This window comes from Lotus japonicus, chromosome 6 (assembly GCF_012489685.1).
Source record: "Lotus japonicus ecotype B-129 chromosome 6, LjGifu_v1.2".
In the NCBI taxonomy this organism is placed as follows: Eukaryota; Viridiplantae; Streptophyta; class Magnoliopsida; order Fabales; family Fabaceae; genus Lotus; species Lotus japonicus.
The window spans coordinates 18,266,323-18,272,322 of record NC_080046.1 but is presented as its reverse complement, the minus strand read 5'-3'; positions in this window follow the sequence as shown (position 1 = coordinate 18,272,322).

Here is a 6,000-nt window from a genome sequence, read left to right as displayed (position 1 = left end):
GTACTTGTTAGAGCAGAAGGAGCTGAACATGAGACAACGACGCTGGATGGAATTTCTCAAGGATTACGAGTTTACCCTACAATATCATCCCGGAAAGGCTAACGTTGTCGCTGATGCCTTGAGCAGGAAGATGCACATCTCGTCAATGATGGTTAAAGAGCTGCAACTACTGGAACAATTTCGAGATTTGAGCTTAGATGTGAGATTATCCGAGGGAGAACTGAAGTTCGGAATGATCAGAATCGCCAATGGATTGATGGAAGAAATCCGAGACCAACAGTTACAAGATGAATTTCTACTCGGGAAAAGGAACTTGGTAATTCAGGGTAAGGACCCGGAATTCAAGGTACGAAGTGACAATATCCTACGGTGTAAGGATAGAGTTTGCGTACCTAACAACCCTGACTTGAGGAGGTTGATTATGGACGAAGGTCACAAGAGCAAGTTGAGCATTCATCCTGGAATGAAAAAGATGTAACAGGACTTGAAGGTGAATTTTTGGTGGCCAGGAATAAAAAGACAAGTGGCTGAGTATGTAGCTGCATGTTTAACCTGTCAGAAAGCGAAGGTGGAACATCAGAAATCTTCAGGTATGCTACAAAGCTTGGATGTACCAGAATGGAAATGGGAGAGCATATCGATGGATTTCGTCGTGGCTTTGCCAAGAACTCAGAAGGGATATGATTCAATTTGGGTAATAGTGGATCGATTGACTAAGTCGGCTCATTTCATACCTGTGAGAACTACGTACAACGTGGAGAAACTATCAGAGATATATATAGCTGAGATTGTACGACTTCATGGGGTACCCACAAGTATTGTTTCCGATCGAGATCCAAAGTTTACTTCACATTTTTGGGGAGCTCTTCAGGAGGATTTGGGAACGAGGCTGAGATTAAGTTCTGCTTATCATCCACAGACTGATGGACAGACTGAGAGAACTATCCAATCATTGGAGGATTTGCTACGAGCTTGCGTGTTAGACAACAAGGGCAGTTGGGATAACCTATTGCCATTGATTGAGTTCACATACAACAACAGTTTTCATACGAGCATAGGTATGGCACCGTATGAGGCTTTGTATGGCCGCAAGTGTAGAACACCTTTATGTTGGTACCAAAATGGTGAGAATCTGTTAGTAGGACCAGAACTTCTGCAACAGACAACCGAGAAGATCAAGCAGATTAGAGAGAAAATGAAGACTTCTCAAAGTAGACAGAAGAGTTATGCAGATCAAAGGCGCAGAACTCTAGAATTCGAAAAAGGAGACCATGTATTTCTGCGAGTTACCCAGACTACAGGAGTTGGTCGAGCAATCAAGTCAAGGAAGCTTACGCCAAAGTTCATTGGACCTTATCAGATTACTCGTCGTGTAGGACCGGTAGCTTATCAGATTGCACTACCACCATTTCTATCAAACATTCACGATGTATTCCATGTGTCACAACTGAGGAAGTATATTGCTGATCCGACACATGTTATCGAGCTGGATGACATTGAGTTGAAGGATGATCTGTCTTTCGAGACACCGCCAATTAGCATTGGTGACACAAGGATAAAACAGTTGAAAGGAAAAGAGATCGAGTTAGTGAAGGTCATTTGGAACAAAGACACTGGTGATGTGACATGGGAGCTGAAGGAAAAGATCAAGGAACAGTATCCAGAACTATTTACTGAACCCTAAGTTTCGAGGTCGAAACTTTCTTTTTGGAGGGTAGTAATGTAAGACCCAAGTTTTTAAGTTTAGGATAAGTGAATAAAATTCCTATTCACGATTAGGTTTGATGTATCGTGAAGGGAAACCTGAACAAGATTTTATTGGATGGAATAAATTCATGAAGGAGAAAGTTCAGGAAAAGTCTAAGGATTGTATCAAAATCGACAGAAGTTATAGCACGACTAATATTCACTTAAACCTAGGTCAAGAACGCTAGTAAATAGCTAATTTACACTTTAAGACACGATGGAAACTAATTCCAAAAATCTTCAGAGAAATGTTAGAACTTCTCTTGATCGTCTATAAACAAGCGTTTCGATACGAAACCCTGGAATGTACGAACGTCAAATTCCAATACTCGGAGGTTTGCCGAAACTAAAACCCTGATAGTTCAAGAAAACTAAAATCAACCGACGATGAAGAATTTTTCTATTCGGAGCTTCAAATGAAGATTCCACACGCGAACACCCATTTCTCTTGATGTTTCCAATCTTTCTTCAGAAGGAAGTTTTCTCTTCCGACATTGACTGCAAAAAGTACTTTTTCAGGTAAAATAGATTTACACCGACTTTGAATCGTTTACCTTAATTCCAAGAAACCTCTTTTGAGTTTTGGAATTCTGTCGCCAAAACCTATCTTAGAATTCACGGAGGAAAGCGCAGGAAAAATCGGAATCGCGAAATTTTCATTTTTCCGTATTTTCCAAAACCTATAAATAGCAAGAAAATGAGAAAATTTGCAAAAACTTACCCATTTCATACCCAAAACCCGCGAGCTCAAGGAGGAGGAAGGAGGAGAAGATTTTCGCCATTTCTTGCTTGATCATTGCTCTGACAATTGCTGCTTGAAGGTATCGAAGTATAGTTGCTAATCCTTGCCTCTGATCGTCAATTCCGTAGTTTTTCTCTATGTCTTTCTGTGCTCTAAGTTTTGAGGTTTTTGCAAAATTGTCCAAATAACTTCATCTTTCTATCTAAACATCTTCCATACGTGCCCAAGAGCATGTTTAGCGGATTACATTTCGCCGATTCTCGCCGAATTGCCGCCGAGTTTCAATTCTGCTCCAAATACCCATTTTTAGGCAAAGTTTCAACCTTTGGACTGAAAACTATCGACTTAGCTTAGTGCTAGTAGGATTAGTCGTCATAAACGTCGTTGTTGACGTCCCCATCCAATTTGTTTTTCGAAATTTCAATTTTGAAATTCTGAGCTAAAAATATTGACCAAAATACCCCTGCGACAGTTTTCGATCCAATAATTTTTCCGAGTTTAGATTCACCTTAGTTACGACTAATAATAACCTAGGAACCAAGTTTGATCGAAGAAAAGTCGGCGCACACAATTGTTGTGTGTGGCCGTGAGCTACACTAGGGGAGGAAGAAAATTTCTTTCTCGAAAACTTGTCCGATTTCGTTAGATTATCGTACCTCGGAGTATATGCTACTTCTTGTAACCTTAGTGAGTATTGATTGCTGAGTTTCTGACTGATTATGATGGAATTCTGTGGTTTTTGCTTTAAGATTCTTTTGAGGAAATTCCCGAAGAACAAGGCGTGGATTGTGAGGGATCATTTGAGGAGAACCCTGGAGGAGCTACAGGTGAGGGCTACTCACTGAACTATTAGCTAATGCTTTAGGTGTCGACGCATTCGACTTGATTTACTGTTTATGCACTTGTTTGTGTTTGACTGGGAAAATGTTTTCTGAGGCTTCGGCTGACAATGATGATTATTCATCTATTGACTGTTTTTGAGTTTGAATCACATGCTATGTGTTAAATGGTTAATCTAGGATGTGTGATATCTGCTCTATATGCTAAGTGCTACGTGGTTAATTTAGGATGTGTTGATACATGAGTTATGATTGTTGGATTGTGCTAATTTAACTATGCTACTACACATGTCTATGGCGGACTGGTTTACGATGGTCCACCCTTCGGGGGGGACCCGGTTTGAGATGCTGGACCAGGATGACCCCGGTTCATGGGTGGTCGACCCCGCTGGCCACCGTGCGACCTATTCGGGGAGGATTAAGGAGGACCGCGTCGACCGACTGGGACACCTGACGGAGGGAGTGCTGAGGAGGTACACTGTGAGCTTCAACTTGCCACCTGGCGTGCACTGCGGACCAGGAGTGGAAGCACCACCACCACCGTCATCTTCTGATGACGAGGACCGCTCAGAAAAGGAGCCTGTGGGAGGGACTTCTGCGGAGTCTAGCTCGCCCACTATCGCTGTCATCGATGATTTTGGCTCGGGCCCTAAGCCCGTGAGGCCAGCACTGGAGCGTATCGGGGTAGCGAGAGGAGGTAGGATGGTGTACATAGACTTGGTCGTTCTGGATTCAGATTCGGACGACGATCACGCTAGCATGTAGGATTGAGTGCTAGTGTGAGCTCCTCCTACACGCTAGCATGCTTTTTGTGTGGTTTCTCTACGGAAATCACAGAGAGTTGGTTGGACTAGGGGGTCTTGTTTTAGGCCGTTTGGGCTAACTTATTCTCATTTTTGAGGGATGGTGTTGCGAACACTTAACTTTTCCTTTGCACTGTACATATTGCCTACGGGAACTACTTTTTACTACTTCCCGTCACTGGAGGATACTCGTGACGTGGTTTGATACTTACAGCGGGGGCTGTAAATATTATTGTATATTAGTTCTGTTATCTTTTGTTGTTGAGTTTCATTCTTTTCAGTCTTTAATTATATCGAAAAAAAAAATATTCACGTTTTTCCGCTTTAAGTTTCTTTTTGGTTACTAAAGTGACGCTACCGAAATCGGGGTGTTACAGGCCCAATAACTAAGTTCTCCCCGTCTTGATGCCAACACAAAGGCGTACGACACCTCCTGTAAGGCCCTAAGTTCAATTTGGAACAATTTTATGAAAGTTTGAATAAAATTGAAGTTTTAGCTAATGTTTGATAACTGGCAGATTAGAACTGTCAACTTGTGTGAATTTTTAGAAGGTCTTTACGACTTCATTTGGGAAAACTTCCTTCATGAGAGTTGTAGCCCTTCAGGTCTAGAAAATTCTCCAAGTGGTTTCGAGTCAATCCGATATCTGTAGCTTCCGATATCCCCGTTTTAGTGAGCAAAGGTCCAGCTGCCCAGACCTTACGAGCTCTAACTTAAAACTTTGGGCTAAAGCCTTGTTTAATGTGTTATTTGGGTTGGTTAGTGGGCTTATGAGATCATGATCAGGAGATTAAGGAGAGGCTAAGTGGGCCAAGTGACTTGGATGAGAAGGAAGGAGCTAGGGGTATGAGAATCCTAGCCCATTAGTGGTGATGCCGCAGCCTTGCAAGGAGAAAAGGGAGGGAGATTTTGACTTTTTCTGAAGTAAAGAGTGATTAGTACCAATTAAACCCTGTCCCCTCTGACTTAAACCAGCATTAAACCCAAAAACCACAACCCTAGCCCACTATTTTCCCCTTGACCGCCAGTTTTGTAAGTAAAAGGGAGAGAAAAATCAATTTTTCTTTCTTTCTTTCATACTTCAGAAAAACAGAAGCTAATCACGTAAACACACCCCCATCTCCTTCATCTTGCTCCAAGCACCACCACCATCCAAGCCACCGCCGGCCACCATCACCACCCATAACACCTTGCGCGTGAAGGAGGAGCTGCGAGAGGAAAGGGAACCGCGTGGAGGGGGAGAAGAAGGACGTGGACAGCAAGCTTTTTGATCTTGAATCTTCATCTTCTCTTCCTTTTCAGACCATTAACCCAAGGTAAGGGCTGGTCTTAGGATCCTTTGGGTAGATTAGGAATGATTTCATGAGTTTTCTTGAAAATCTATGAACTTTGCTATGAAGGAAATTCTGGTTATGTTTGGTTGCTGAGAAATTTGTTAAGAGGTTGTTTCTGTGTTTTTCATGCGTGATACTATGCTTTGCTACCCACTAATCATCATATGTGGTATGGTCCTTGATGCCTTGAGATAATCACATGCTTACTTGCCAAAATTGCTAGGCGAATTATATTGCTATAACATGATGTTGGAGATGTGATTTAATTCTGAGTTTTCATGTGAGCAAAGTAATTTTGAGGGCTGTCCTATGATGTTTATGATCAATGGAAAGGAAAAGAAAATTTTTGAAAAACCCCAAGGACTCTCCCTTGGTTGGCCGAGCCCTACTTGAGGGTTTTGGGGCCTTGTTTTCCTTTGTTTCGATGCATAAGCCTCATGACGCCTTGTTTCCTAATTTCTAAATGATATTTGTGTTGATTAGGTGTTGGGATCTTGATGCCATGATGATGTGCACTTTGTCAAGTTGTCTTGAA